At 43.4% G+C, this 16,652-nt stretch overlaps 1 pseudogene; it reads left to right on the plus strand.

The window, feature by feature from the left end:
* The first annotated feature begins 10,712 nt into the window (after positions 1 to 10,712).
* Positions 10,713 to 12,259, plus strand: LOC141941607 (uncharacterized; annotated as a pseudogene).
* Positions 12,260 to 16,652: the final 4,393 nt, after the last annotated feature.

A 16,652-nucleotide genomic window follows, 5' to 3' on the forward strand; every position in this document is an offset into this window, starting at 1 on the left:
CCAACACTCAGAGATCTGTTTTCCCTGAGTGACCTCGCTTAAGATGTAGCCACTCGGCCAGCCAATCCCAGTCTTCTTTATCAGTGTCAACTACTCTAATTTGGGCCAAATGATCTACCTGCTGATTCCATCTCACAGCAGGGGTCCTGTCTCTTGCATGGCCCTTTACCCACCCCACCTTTAGGGATCGTAATCTATTTATCTGCAACAATCATTGCCAATCCTCAGCTCTCCAAACCTTTGTACAGCCCACCTGCCACTGATTAGATTCCCAGTGGCATATCCACTCTGTAGCACCCTTATAAGTTGCGTAGGAGCCAATATAAATGACGGTGGCACCATTCTCTGCTACTAGCAAAAGAGCATGCAACTCTCCCACCTGCGCACTACCTTCTTCCTCCTCTATAATGGTTTTACCAGTATCAATTTCCAAAGTTACTGCTTTATATTGCTGTTTTAATTCCACTCAACAGGTGGATGCATCAATGAACCTCAGTCCTCGTGTATCTGAATCTATAGTCAATTCAGGTGCCTCCTTGATTGGGGAAGGTTTATAAGGTTGGCCTAACAAACCCAAATCTAAATGTATAGGCTGTTGAAACTGGAGATCTTAACTGATCCCTGTCTTAATTGCAATAACTGATTAACTCCCTCTAAATAGGCATACCACTTACATATTGTGGTTTTCTGAGCTACTCCTTCAGGGGAAGATGACCCCTTAAGAATCAAATTTAAAAGGAGAAAAGGGCCTTGTACTACAATATCCTGCATGGTACATAATTTCTCTGCTTCTTTAACTGCCCTAGTAAGTAAGAGGAGTCCCTTCTCCCACTCTGAATACTGCTGTTCAGTTTCCTTAAATGAAGTGGAAGAAAACAGCAGAGGTCTAACAGGTCCTTGTGGTCCTTTCTGAAATACACTGCAATAGGAGGCACGTTCTGCATATCCCCACTCCACGGATCCTGTGGGTGTAAAGGCCCCAACCTTTAATATGTCCTAAATTCATCCTTCAAAATATTCAGGGCCTCTGTATGCTGTAAAGTCCAATCCCACTCTATTTTTCCGAAGTTAATCATATAAAGGGTGGGCAATCACCAAAAACCCTGGTATATGTTTTCTCCAATAACCCAATGTACCTAGTGTGAGAGACGAGAAACCAGGCCTGCGAGAAACTAAGAAAAACAACCTGAGAAAGCAAAAGTTGAGGCTGATCGAAGAAATGCCTCAAACACTCACAAGACAAAACTATGAGTCACAGGGTGCATTCTGTGGAGGTCGAAGCTGATAAGGCTGCCCGAATAACACAAGATGGGACTGGAGGAGGGAGCCCTGTGAAGACAGGACGGCTCTGCTCTGGTGCACCTGGCCAAAACTTCAAGGGCCATCTGTCCAGTGAATGACCTTTGCTTCATTATCCATGAAATGCATATTAAAGTTAACACGCCTCAATATGCTAATGAGGGCTAACATGATCATGCTAATTGCATCATCCCATGAAACACCTTACCCCTCCCCGTACATGGGATACGTAGGTATGTGGGTCGACCTAGGGGACGGACCCAAGGAAAGTGGGTATAAATCAAGAAGGGGGCCCAGGGGGGCCCGGGGCCCGAGAGAGAGTGCAGTGAAGCGAAGAAGACGGATGTCTCCTGTGCCTCCTGGAACCCTCGTCGGCAGGATCAGCGCAGAAACCCAGACCGGTGATCTGTATTTCCCCATTCCCTCTATCTCCCTCTTTTCCCTTTCCTATTAAGCAATGCAAGGCATATTATATTGCTTGCCACAACTTGCTATATACTTAGCCAACTATCGTGTGTTCAATTAGTACATTGTGAGTAGTTAATAAATGTTTAGACTTGGAGACTTGTTGTCCGCTCCATTGGGGATTTGCAAATCTGAGTCACTTGTCCCCCTCGTCTGAGCGGGACGTGACACCTAGCAGCTGTTGTAGTTCTACCTTATTAACTGGAATTTGCCCTTTTTCAATAACTGATAAAGTATCATCAGGTACCACAATTTCTCCAGCCACCCACCAAGCTCCTAAAAATTTAATTTCTTGTCCAGGACCTTGACACTTAGAGGGCATAATATCTAGCCCATTCTTAGTTAACAGGTCCCAAATGACTTCAGCCACTTGCCCTACCTGTTCTTTAGTATCTCCTCCAACCAAAATATCAGCTATATACTGATATATATGGACACTCAATGGTGCCTCCACCGTGTCAAGACGTTTGGCCAAAGCATTATAAGCAGTAGTCAGGGAATGTTTATATCCTTGTGGGAGTCAGTTAAAAGTGTATTGCATTCCACCCCCCACACACCCCCCACACCCCCCCGCCAAGTAAAAGCAAACAGGTTTATCCTTGTCCCTTAGGGGAATTGTAAAAAACCATATGTTTAACATCTAAAGCAGCCATTCGTGGATGAGCAGCTGCCTGTATCACTGTTCCTATTAATATATTTGGGACAACAGCTGTTAAAGGTGGAGTATTACTGTTCAGTTTCCAATAATCAATTGTTAACCACCACGGCCCATCTGGTTTGCAGACTGGCCAAACTGGAGAATTATAAGGGGAACATGTGTGATTTATAATCTCTTTTTTCAAGATCATTAATTACCTCTAAAATACCTCATTTGGCAGCAGTTGGCAAGAGATATTGAGAGACACAGGTCACTTTAGATTGTGGTAATAAAGGAGCAACCTGCAGAGTTCTTACATGAGCAACTTCTGTCCCCCTACTTCCAAAACTCCACATTCTGCCATCTGGTAAACCTGCCAGAACACCAAGGCCCAATATATTTCCTTTATAAGGACTTAAAGCCACCCGCATCGCTATCATGCTCTTTTCCTCTGGTAACCAAAACTGCGTTCGCACTATGGGACATTTTTTTACTGCCCCTGTCACACCTTGATGGTTTAAATACTAAGTCAGTGACGTGTTGTCTGTTTAAAACACTAATTTGGGCCCCTGTATCAATTAAAAACTCTAAATTTATACATCTAGGACCCACAGGGATATGTATGTAAGGCTCCTTGTTAACAAACCATTGGCAGTAATTCACCATGCGGAGTGGGCAGTCTGACCCCCAAACCTCAGCTACTACTTTTTTGACTCTCAACTCCATTCTTGATACCACAAAAGGGTTAAATTTTCCTTCCTGAGGGAGTATAGTTGCCTGCATTTCCCTTCCTTCTTGAGTTTTCCCCTCTAGCAATTTCACTAACTTCAAGATATTATCAGTAGATTGCCCATGTAACGTTGCCCGGGGTACCTCCAGTGTCAACACCTTCCTCCAAAGATGATTCCTTCCTGAATCATAAAATCGACTTGACTTATCTCAGGGCGGTTCAAACTCTCTTTGAGAAGGCTGTTCAGGGTGGAGTTTCTGACTAGCTTACGGAACCCTCTGACTCCTGTCCATGCCACCACCCAGGTCAGTCCATCTCATCTCACGCCCATAAGCAACCAGATCATGTAACACTTCTGCCCATGTTAATGCATGAAAGTGAGGGGGCGGGTTGCTGGTTGCATTCAATAGCTCTTTGCACCCTTTCTCTAAGGGACTGGACATGTATCTTTAAGGCATCCGGGAGACCTCTAATAAGAGGTCTAAGGTGGCTAGGATCCACCAGTGTAGACCTCCTCTCGTACATCACCTGAATGCAAGCGGCCTTTTGTACTCCCTCTGCCAATTCTGACAATCCCTTCACCTTAATGGTAACAGGCTCCCCCCTCTCCTTAGGGTCCACACCCCCAGCCCAGTAAGCCACTCAAGATGTTATTGACTAGTTACCTGGTGGTCCGTCACTTAAAAACACTCCAGGACCCCAGAAACCTCCCACCTTGTCATCACTCAACAGAATTTGATCTCTGCCCTGTTAAAGAAACCCTCCACAAATACTCAGTTTCAGTTTCACCCGGTTTATGTAAAAACATAACCTGAAGTTCAGTAAGCTCTGGTCCTGTCCAGGATGTTGTACAGATGGTGGTTCAGGGGTTCCCACCTGTGGACCTGTAGGCCTTTCTGTTTTAATGAGAGGTCGCACATTTCTTTCCAATTCCTCTATTTCCTCCAAGCTACTTTCATCAGACTCTTCCCAAATATCTCCATCCTACTTCTCAAGATCTACACTGGTAATGAACTTTCAAATCTGAACAACACTAGGAGGTTTTTTTGCTCATGCCAACATCATTTTTTTTTCAATAACCACTTTCTCTTTCTTGTAACAATTCTGTCTTCAAACAATCAATTTCTAGTCGATTCTCTAAATTATCTTTCTTCACTACTAAAAAATAATTTTGCACCTGAATCAAACAGGCATCTAAAATGGCACACATTTTTCTTTCACTTCCACCATTCCATGAAATTCCCCAGCTTTGTTCCAACTTTCTCACAACTGCCACCAGATCAAATCACTTCTCCTTTGCCCATTGTACATCTGGGGAAGAAGGGACACAGCTATACTTCTGTAATAGCTCCTCTATCAACATCCTGCCAGCTACAACAACTTCTATGTTACAATGCCTCTCAAAATAAACAACCACCAAAAATTAAAAAAATATTATCAACACAATTAACTAATCCTCCACAACCATTCAGTTGCAGGTTCAAGGTCTATGAGAAGAGAACAAACAACTTCCTAGACTTCAACAACCCAAAATGCAGACAAAAGCACCACTCATTAGGGTTTAACAACAACCCAAAAGGCAGAACAAAGCATCACTTTTTAGGGTTTAAGGACAACCCAAAACACTCTATCACTCACTGTTGGAAGTGTGGGAAAAGCAAAACAGTGAAAAATCTGTGAAACACACATTTCCTTAACACATGGTGCCCAGAACAAGCACAGGACAGGATGGAGAGCCACTGATTTGTGTTGCTGTGGCACCAAGGAGGAACGTGAAGCGAGGTGGAGGCCGCACATTCCTGTTCTTCCACTTATCTCAAGGAACATTTGACATGACTATGCAGTTTTATCTCCTGCTCTTCCCCATCTCTCAAGGACTGATTTGCAGCACTCTGCAGACCTTATCTCTCATTCTTCCTTTTTTCCCGCAAAAAACAGAGCACACCTTGCTCCAAGGAATGTGCTGTGTCAATACTCAACAAACAATGGTTTGGCCACAGTCCCACCCACTCACACATACATACTTAGATAGATACTACCTTGAGTTTGCATCTAACTCAGAGGGACGATAACTTGATACCGGATCAGAGGGACAGATTGATAGCTTTGTCGTCGTCGTCGTCGTCGTCGTCCCCCCCCCCCCGCCCCCGAAGGGACATCTTTTAGTAAGATTTGGACCCTCAGCTATGCCGAGTGATTACTCGGGAATTAAGTGTGTAATTACAATCTTTTTTTTAATGTAGTGCTATATAGACAACCTGCAGTTTGTCCATTTATCATAGGCAATCTTAAAGAATCTGTAGATGTTGCATAAGAATAAACCATATTATTCATGAACCTGACTGCTTCTCTCAAATGCAACCAGACCTACAGCACATGGGCCATTTGTGCATCTGGTGTCAGGCTGACAGTTACAGCCATAATTGGCATAGCTATTAAGAGATAAGTCCAGCAGCCCCTAGCCCCTCTAATCTCTGAGGAACACCTAGAACACAAGGGGACTCATCTCTTACCAAATTATTTCATTACCTTAAATGCAACAGTCACCTAACAATTGAGGGCTCTCAACCTGGAGGAACTTCTCAGGGCAGCATCCTGACCCAAGTCACCTCAAAGAGTTTCCTTGGGCAGCATCCCAACCCAAGGAGAGAGTCCTCAACTGCAGCATGCTACTCTAAGGGACAAGCTCAAAATGGCTCCCCCAGGGGACTCCATTTATACCCAGGCCGAATCTGATTTATGGTCAACAGCAGCTCCTATTGGCCAAAGGTCCCAACTACCATAAAGTCCCAAGAACAGGGGCAATCAATAGCTGCTACACTTCAGCAACTAAGAAGCTTTATTTTCATTGGGTGGGTGCGCCTGCTATGGTCTTCCTTTAGTAGAAGACATGACCATTTACTCCTACTTTTGATATTTCACGTTTTCATCAACTAGGCATTTCTCCGTATATATTATTTGATATATTTAGGTTGAATGGAGAAAGATAGAGAGCATAAAAGTATAGCCATATGGTCCGTATCTACAAGAAACTCCTAACACCCTCCCTTTTCCAACAAGAAAAGAAAGATCTATTAAGAGCAACCAAAAACTCTGTAAGAATACATGCAGGGATACATAACTCACGTAATATCCATGGAGCTCCATGCACAAATGGTATGAAAAATAAAAAGTTTGTAGAAAGTAATATCCCTTTTTCTTTTTGCCAGCTAGGATATTTTTCAAGCAGGGAGAACTTCTTCAGATCAATTTTAGGACAGCAGTTAGAGAAATTCTTCCTCCCACAGTTCACTGTGGAGAAATGGAGGATAAAAAATTGAGACAGGAAAGGAGGTAGAAATATTTGTATATACAATATCTAGCTAAAGCAAATGCAGTGAAAAATCTTCATTCTGGTCTTTTAGAAAGAATAAATTATTTCTTGGTGATTAAAAGTAACTTGTAAGTGAGAAGGCAGGACAAGAATACAGAAGCCAAAGATGAAAGCTTACAATTGTCCCTTTAGTTGAAATCACACAGATGTTCCTATTAAAAAAATAATATTACTCCCACTTTTTTATCCATAACAGCTATATTTACAAGACCATTTTTTCTGGAATTTTTAGGAAAAATATTTATAACCCTCCTAAATTCCAGGGCATTTTAAACTTGCTTGGACTTTCAAAATACCTAGTCAAACTGGTTGCAATAAGAATTTTTCTAATTGATTATTCTTTACTGTTATTTCTTCCCTTAGATACTTAGATCATAAAAGATTTGTATTGAAAGTTCTTCCAATACCTAGTGTGTGCAGGGTACATCTAAACATACTACTACTGATAAGGTTAGATCCTAAGTTGTTTTAACATCTGTCAGTGGTATCATACAAAATGTCAAAGACTTGAAGGATGACAGACATGAGGTTCTTCATAAAATCATCCCCAGATGAATATCTAAATCCTTATATTTCTCTCTTTTCCCAAGGCACATATATCTTTCTGATGCTAACAAACTCATATGTATGACCTGTGCATGCGTTGCTTTGTCCACAAACAGGTCAAGTTGGGGACTGGTCAGTTAGCATAAAGGGAACTCCTGTTGTTCCATTTAAGTGTTTTAAATGCTCTTTCTTTACGCAGATTCCAGAAGGCTGGGTAGGGATGTCAAATAGAGATTTTATATCTTGTGGCCTGACTAATAATTGAAAAAAAAGAATCTTGTTTTCAAAGCTGATGTTCCACATGTTTCCATGGTAACCAGAGTATTCACTTACATTGAGTTTTTTATTTTATTATCATCTTTTAAAACGCATTTTTATTGTTAGTATTTTTTTCCATGTTTTGACTTAAAAGTGATAAATTATAACATTTACTAAATTATACATTGGGTGTCTTAAGAGACCACCTTGTAAAAAACATTTATTTAATTTCATGGGAGTTGTTTAGTCACATAACAAGGGCAGGGGGACTGGAAAAAAAAGGTTTTATTTCCTGAAAAAAGCAGTTCTGTAATAATTGCAGTCTAGTTAAACCATTCATACAGGTAGTCCTATGCCTGCAGTGTGTCAGGATTAAAGCATTTGATCAAAAGACCAAACATATCAACATGCTGTTATTGGCAACTGGATCATGGGGAAAAATATGGCTCCCAATCTTCATGTTTGCAAGGAATGTGCCATTGTTACCTTCCGTTGTTGGTAGGAACACAAATCTGTCACCATGTTTGAATGTAGTTTAATTTTTTTTCTCTTTGTCTCTTAGTATGTTTTGGGATGTCTAATATTTAATTTTGAAAGTTTGGGTTACTAGAGAAATGCCTTTTTTATCCTCATGTTTACCAGCTGCTGGAGTTTGAGAATAATGCTGATGACACTTTAATATCATCCAAGATTTTTTAGAACATACATTGACATCTATCACATGAGGGGGAATAGAAGGACTGCAAAGGATGCTATCCTCTTGTGTGAGAGAAGGCTGATGTGACTTTCAGGAAAAATTCAGAGACAATGGCAGCAAATCCCAGCAGAGGCAGAGGCTTCCTTTGTTCCAGATTTACGTCTCCAGTTCCTATAAAGCGTACCTCCCGTCTTTGATTTTTTTTGGCTACATTAGTTCTTCCTCTCTCTACGTGATACCTTTTACAAGTGCGTTACTTAGGTGTGTTCTCTCTCATTCTGCATGGAGCCAAGATGTTAAAAGGCATTTTGATATCCTATGACATATTTGTACATTGGGCATTAAAGTTAGATATTACAATGCTAAATTTTAATTAATTTCTGAGTCTAGCTTAGAGTTTCTTCATTAATTGCTATTGGTTTACTCAGTGATAAACAGCAGGCACATGCAGAAAGTATTTACTAGGAAAATATAAATCCACTTGACATACAGTGGATCCAGTGATACGCAAAACCAATCATTCATTGTATTTTTTTCTTGGTGTTAGGTTGTTCCTATGTCACTCAAACCCCACTTTATACCTCTTCCACATATCTTCAAATATAACTGAATATAGGTTTCATATCTCCTTTCCAAGGAGGCCAGATATGGGTGGCTCCTACATGCAAGCTGTGCAGCCAATCAAGTCAGTCATCTTCTTCCACACAGAATACAGGCTATGATAGCTGCTGTTCTTATTTACGCTTAATGAGCCAGTATTCAGCTGTTTTCACTTGTGCTTCCTATTTAAGAAACAGTATTTTTAAATTGGCTATGTCAGTGTTTACACTAAAAAACTGAAACTAATATACATGAACTCACAATGACCATGTCAGAGTACAAAGCTTTATTATTATTATAATTCTCTATTCAGGCCAGACCTTACTATCAGACCATGTATCAGATGATACTGTGATTGCTGAGGAGACCTTCAATTTAGAAACATGCAAGTTTCTTGTAAGTTGGGCTGGTGTTCCGATCCAATGTCGGGGGAGGTTTCGATATGATCCCAAGAGCAAGATTAAGACACAAATGAGGTCAAATGCCATATACCCAAAACAGGTTTTTATTATTAAAAAGGTGAAGAGGGGTAGTGATAGGACAGAATGGAAGGAAAAGACGGAAATAAAGCAAGGATGTGGGATAGGGTCGCAAGAATAGTCACCACCATGAATCCAGCAGCGTCCCGTTGGTCCTCAGTCTTCAGTTCTTCGGTGGTGGGTGCACACGGATCTGGCTTCGATGGTGGATGCACACTGAGCAAAATTTTCTGCTGCCTTTTTAAGTTCATCGTATCCACTGATTAGCATATCTGCCCACCTTTAGTTATTTTTTTTTCTGGTCCCACAGGTTTTGTTGCATCTGGCTACAGGGCAGGAACGTTTGCCTCTTGTCAGTTCATTAGCAATGCATGCATGGGGTCTGGTGTACACAATAGAGCCACAAGTGGCTACAGGATGGGGCCAGCTCAGTACAGGTCTGCCCCTTTGAGGCTTGTCTAAAGAGTCCGACAATGCAACTGCAAAGAAGTGGGGGGGTGCATCCTTCAATACACTCCTGCTTCCCTGGGCGACATCCCCCAGACCAATTCACAGGCCGCAGCAGCTTCTCTTGGAGGTTTGCAGACACAAGCAAGCTTTGAGACAGTCATATGACATTTCAGTCTCTCACACCACCCCGTGGCTCAAAGATTGCTTCAGGACCCATGGTGGCTTTAAGAAAAGATAGTGTAAGGAACTGTGTTAAACTTTGTTTGTCTCAACATTGCTGTTGCACCACCACCATTTCCTGGCCTCGGCACCCTGTTGCCATGGAGGAGTACGTCCAAAAGGAGACGAAGGGTCCCAGACAAAACCACGACATCTGCCCGAAGCTAAATCGGGGTGCGGGAGACACGCGGGCCAGCATGACCAGCGCCTGGGCATCTGCGCATGGAGGACCACGGGACCAGGAGCCCCATGATCGGTTTGAGACGTGCAGGCCAGCACGAAATGGGCGGACGCTTTTGGAAAAGGTCAAGGGGACTGGGACAATAAAAGGACTGCGTACTCCTCCCTCGGGGCACCTTCCTCAACACCTGTTACTTGGAGCCGGGACCTCAGCAGAGCTTGGAGCACCATCACCTGCACTGAGCCCGAGCCAACAGAACATCACTGGATCCCTGGTGGTGGTGGTAATTAGTTGCATACCTACCGTCTTTCTTGCTTAGGGTTTCTGACTTTCCCCTTCTTTTTCTCTCTGTCCTATCGCTATTACTAATTGTTACGGGAAATAAAGTTCACAAGGTTGTATGGCATCTGACCTCGTTTGTGTATTAATCTCGTTCTTGGGATCGTTTAAGAATCCGCCCCGATATTGGATCGGGACATTTTAAATTGGCGTCACGGACAGGATCCCTTGAGATGGGAGTGCTGTACTATCTTGCTGTGTTGGATGCAAACCTCTCAGGATGAAATAACCCCCTTATGTTACATTATGTTGTGACCTCCTGAGAGTGAACAGGGGATACTTGCATACCCAGGTGTGGCCCTCTCAGGGCAACAATCCCCTTTGAATTTTTTTGGTGTTAAATTCAGATCTGGCCTCCTGGGAGAGAAAAGGGGAAATTTGACATTAAAGTGTGACCCTCTCAGGACGAATCCCTTTTGAATTAGGAAAAAGAAAAAGAATGGCCACCCTGAAGGCAGCCGATGTTTGTGATGATGTGTCCTCAGGGGCTGAAGGAATAGATAAACTATATGATCTTTTGGAAGCGCACCGATCTCGTCCCTCGGTCCAGGGACTAGATTGGGTGAAAAAACATTGGTTTCAACCACAGAGTGTGGTGGATAGGTTAAAGGTTTTGCAGAAGGAAGCTAAGGTTAAGAGGGGAAAAGGAAAAGCTATAATATGTGCAGTGTTAGGAGCGAGTCTGGCAGCTGCGGTGGAAGAGAAAAAGCAGAAGTTGTATCAAACTGATATTGTAATAGACTCTCTGCAGACGGTCATACAGACCCTGCAGAATCAATTGAGAGAAACCAAAGAATTACTAGAGGAGGAAAGGGATCAATATATAATATTGAAAAATGAGTTGAGGGAACAACTCTTGGCAGAGACGGATACACTGGCGGAGGCAGAGGTGAAGCTTCTGGAGAAGGGGATACACCAAATTTATCCCCAAGGGGATTTGCAAAAGGCAAAAGAAACTGTACAGATCCCCCCCATATGTATCCGCTGGTTAAAACAGAGTATGTGTATGAGGACGATAGAGACAACTGTCCTCAGGTTATCACCAAAGAAGTCCCATTTACATCAATTGAATTGGCAAAGCTGAGAAAAGATTTTGCAAGGACTGTGAAAGAATCAGAGACAGAGTATGTGTGGAGAGTGTCGTTGTCAGGAGGGGATGGAATCCTATTGTCAGAGAAAGAAGCAGAAGGATATTGGGGCCCGGGTGTGTTTTTAACTACTGGTGACCTCCGAGCCCCATGGTCATTGACTCAGAGAGCTGTGTACTGGGCTGGAGGGCTGAACCCCTTGGAGAGAGGGGATCCCCTTGCCATAACAGGGACGGTGGATCAGTTAGTGGAAAGTGTGCAGAAGGCAGCCTGCCTGCAGATGATGTATGATCGGGAGCTCAAGCCTAACCAAGGCTCCCCGATGATGATGCCTGTGGACCCAGAGAGGTTGGCTCCCCTGATATGAGAACTTCCTGACTCCCTGAAACCCATTGGCACTCAGTTGCAAGGGAAGATTCGAAACACCCCCAATGCAGAAAGAATGACAGCCGCTCTGGAGGGGATAGTAACCCCTGACCACCAACGGCCAGGGAGGAAAGTATGGACATGGGGAGAGGTAGCCCAGGAATTGATTAATTTTGGGAGAAAATATGGCCCTGTTGGTGGATCGTCCCAAAGAACTGAAACCAGGGTCGTACGGGCTGCAGAGCAAATTAGTGGGCAACAATCATCCATAAGGAAGGGCCAAGGCTTGGGATCACCCCGATTTCAGAATTCTGGGAGGGAGAGGCCCCTAACTCGACAGGGACTGTGGCAACTAGGGCTTCAGAAAGGAGTTCCCCGGGACTTGATGGATGGACTCTCGACTCAAAAATTAGAACAACTTGTGCAGAACTGGTCAGGACAAAGTGTCACCTCCAAACCAACCCCTAGTGCCCCACCTTTGATAGACCTTGGGGAGGAAGTGATTGGAGAAAGGAAGGTGGCGGGAAACTAGACCCTCCGCCCCCCCGAAGGTGAGGGGGGAGGCGAAGGATGGATGTTTGTCAGACAACTCACCTGCAACACAAAAGGAGACTTACTAATTATTGTTGCCGTAGGACCAAGAAAAAGACCGGTAACATTCCTGATTGATACTGGGGCACAAATCACTTTGCTAATGCGGGCTGAAGCAGAACAGTGTGGAATCTCGATCCCATCTAGAAATCTAATTGTCTTAAATGCCCTGGGAAAAACACAGTCAGTGCCTATGACTCCAGTGGCACTTTGGTTACCAGGAGAAGAAAGTCCTGTCAACACCATGGTGGCCATAGGATCTTTTCAGATGAATCTTTTAGGTATAGATGTTTTGAAGGGTAGACAGTGGCAAGACACTCAGGGGAACTCATGGTCTTTTGGTGTCCCCCAGATCAGGCAATTGGCCAAAACATTGGATATAGAAGTGCGCTTATTGCAAGCGGCACCTACCCTGCCTCCCTCCAAATTGACAAACGTTAAACCCTACCCATTACCTCTAGGAGCAAGGGAGGGAATTACACCAGTTCTGGAAGATTTGAAAAAACAAGGGGTTGTGGTCCCCACTCACTCTCCCTTCAACTCTCCAGCATGGCCAGTCCAAAAACCAAACGGCAAATGGAGATTGACAATAGATTACAGGAGGCTCAATGCCAATACTGGTCCACTCACATCTGCCGTACCAAACATTGCTGAATTAATAGCAACCATTCAGGAACAATCCTACCCTATCATGGCAACAATTGATGTCAAAGATATGTTTTTTATGGTCCCTGTACAACCTGAGGACCAGGATCGTTTTGCCTTCACCTGGGAGGGACAACAGTATACTTTTACACGACTCCCCCAAGGATACAAGCACTCCCCCACGCTGGCTCACCATGCTCTAGTGCAAGAGTTAGAAACAATTCCCAGAAAAGCAGAGATAAAGATTTATCAATACATAGATGATGTACTCATAAGAGGGAGTCAGGTAGAAGCTGAAGAATCTCAAAAAGATATCATTACCCATCTAGAAAATATAGGGTTGACAATTCCACCTGAGAAAATACAGACCCCTTCAAGTGAGGTAAAATTTTTTAGGGATCTGGTGGAAGGGAGGTATGACGTGTATCCCACCGGATACTCTCTCCTCTCTCGATCAGATCAAGATGCCAGAGTCAAAGAAAGACTTACAGCATGCATTAGGGTTGCTTGTGTTTTGGAGGAAACACATTCCTGATTTTTCAATTATCGCTAGGCCCTTGTATGACTTATTGAGAAAGAGAGCGCAGTGGGAGTGGACTCAGGTCCATGATGAGGCTTTACAGCTGTTGGTTTTTGAAACGACTGCCTACCAAGCCCTGGGTCCAATTCACCCAACAGATCCAGTTCAGATTGAATGGGGTTCACCAAGACTGGACTGTCCATCCATTTACGGCAAAAGGATCCAGAGGGTCCTGTTAGGCCCATTGGTTTTTATTCTTGTAGCTTCAAAGATGCTGAAAAAAGGTATACAACTTGGGAAAAAGGCCTATTTGTAGTTAGCCTAGCTCTGAGAGAAGCCAAACGCACCATCCGGCAGCAACCTTTAGTTCTCAGAGGCCCATTTAAAGTGATCAAAGCAGTTTTGGCAGGAACCCTGACGGGGTGGCCCAGAGAGCCTCCGTTCGAAAATGGTACGCACAAATAGAACACTATTGTGAAATCTTTTCTGTAACTGAGGGAGCCACGAAAGTGCTAAATATACAAGATGAAGTAAACCCAGACAGGGAAACACCCGAGCTTTTGTCTGTAATACAAGTAGCTCCTCCGTTTTCTGGACAATTGCAAAATGTCTGGTTTACAGATGCCTTGTCAAAGCGTGAGGGGAAAATTTGGAAATACCGAGCTGTGGCACTTCAGGTAGACACCAAGGAATAGATCATTACTGAAGGAGAAGGTAGCGCACAAGTGGGAGAACTAGTTGCTGTGTGGAGCGTTTTCCAACACAAGGCTCAATCTGCTTCTTCTGTCTATATCTATACTGACTCTTATGCTGTATTCAAAGGTTGCACTGAATGGCTTCCATTCTGGGAACAAAATGGATGGGAGGTCAATAGAATACCTGTATGGCAAAAGGAAAAAATGGCAGGATATTCTTACCATTGCTAGACAAGGGAAATTTGCAGTAGCATGGGTAGCATCTCATCAGCAGGATGATACCCCAGTAAGCCGCTGGAATGCTGAGGTGGATGAACTAGCCCGGCTGGCTTCCCTACAAAGCACCCAGATAGCAGAAGATTGGGAAAGTCTGTTGGAATGGCTACATGTAAAGCAGAAACATTCAGGAATTAAGGACCTCTATTGTGAGGCACAAGCCCGAGGGTGGCCAGTTACCAGGGAGGAATGTAAAACTTGTATATCTTCCTGTGAACAATGCCACGTCCGTCTGGACAGACACCCTCTAGAGGGTGACCCCCTGCACTTGAGAGAGGGAAAAGGCCTATGGGAGGCCTGGCAGATTGATTACATCGGTCCCTTTCGAAAATCAGAAGGAAAGTACTATATACTGGTAGGTGTGGATATAGTATCTGAACTAGTGCAAGCTAAAGCATGTGCTAAGGCAACAGGAGAAAACACAGTAAAAGCCCTGAAAGAATGGTTTGGGATTTTCCCCAAGCCACGGTCAATCCAATCAGACAATGGCTCACATTTCACAGCCAAAGTGGTCCAAGAGTGGGCAGCCCAGGAGGGAATTTCATGGGTGTTTCATACTCCGTATTACCCACAAGCAAATGGAATTGTGGAAAGAACAAATGGTCTACTAAAACGCTTCCTCAAACCGCATAAGCCAGGATGTGCTGAGCGAGTGTGGGAAGCAGTGACCAGCGTCAACAGTCGCTGGGGAGTAAATGGATGCCCAAAGATCACAGAATTCTGTCCAAAACCTCCAACAATTATGCCAGCCCCACATGGCCCTGATCACCCTAGTAATCCATCTCATTCTCCAGGACAACCTTTCTTGGTTGAGCTTCCCACAGTGGGCAAAGTGCCACTGGTGTTGGACACACCCCTTAACAGATACACCTGGAAGGCTAAAGATGCCTGTGGAAAAACTCATAGGATTAACACTAGATGGATTGTTCCCTCTTTCTAACCCAAGAAGCAAATTTGGTTTTTGTTTCATTTTCAGGGGGAAGCAAGTGACACAGACGCACCCACAGAAGGAGTGAAACAGACGCAGACTTTAGTGTAATTTGGTTAGAATGTGTATGTTAATTTTTGCTATATTATTTTGGGGATTTACCTATGAATCTGAAGGGAAGCCAATTCCCCCACCTTTACCCAAAACATATAACCCCCTTGAGGATAATGAATTTGTTTTGTTAGCAAAAACTGTAAGTCAAACCTTTAATCTAAGCCACTGTTGGGTTTGTGGTGAACCTCTAGGATTATCAAGCTGGCCGTGGGTTTCTATACCACTTTCCCCATCACAGATTGTAAGCAACTACAGCGACATTGGAAATACTACCTGGGATGATAGTGGAACATAGCCAGTTCAGTTTCCTAATAAGGGTAAATTTTGTTTGAATCGTACTCAGAAAGGAGGATGTGGGGAAAAGTAAGTGTCAATGGACTCTTACACATAAATTGATTAACAAAGATAGAGGTATTTATATATGGTTGTGGCTTAATGAACAAGGACGCAGCAAAGGGTTCAAAGGGTTTTGGTCAAACAAAAATGAAACTGAATATGCCAAATTACAGGGAAACAACTTTTATAATCAAACTTGTGAATGGAAAAACGACACTGGGTCCTGGTATTGTACCATCTGGATAAATAATCACCTGAATGAGGTTTTCAGCCCTTTGGGAAGTAAAAACACAACTTATTTTCAAACCCCAAGGACTGCAGATGGACCATTTGCCAAAGGCACCAAAGCCAAAAAGGGCCATTATTGGATATGTGAACATACTGCCTACGAACAATTACCAGCGAATTGGTCATGGATTTGTTATATAGGGATTATCCGACCTCTGTTTTTCCTTCTCCCAGAGGCAGATGGCCCTCAATTGGGAATAAGACTATATGATAAGCTAGGAAACAAAAGGATTGTCTGCAACAAGTGATCTGTTGAGTTTGAAATAGGTGGAACTCAAAAGTGGGGGGAAAATGAGTGGCCCCCTGAAAGAATTATTGATCATTATGGGCCTGCCACTTGGAATCCCAATGAACCGATAACAGGGGCAAGAGAACCAATTTGTAATTTGAACCGTATAATTCAACGACAAGCAGTCTTAGAAATTATTACTAATAAAACTGCTAATGCTATAGACCTTTTAACTCAACAATCTCAACAGATGCGCACTGCAATCCTTCAACATCGCATGGTTTTAGACTACCTACTAGCTGA

The sequence above is a fragment of the Strix uralensis genome, chromosome 3 (genome assembly GCF_047716275.1).
Source record: "Strix uralensis isolate ZFMK-TIS-50842 chromosome 3, bStrUra1, whole genome shotgun sequence".
NCBI classification, from domain to species: Eukaryota; Metazoa; Chordata; class Aves; order Strigiformes; family Strigidae; genus Strix; species Strix uralensis.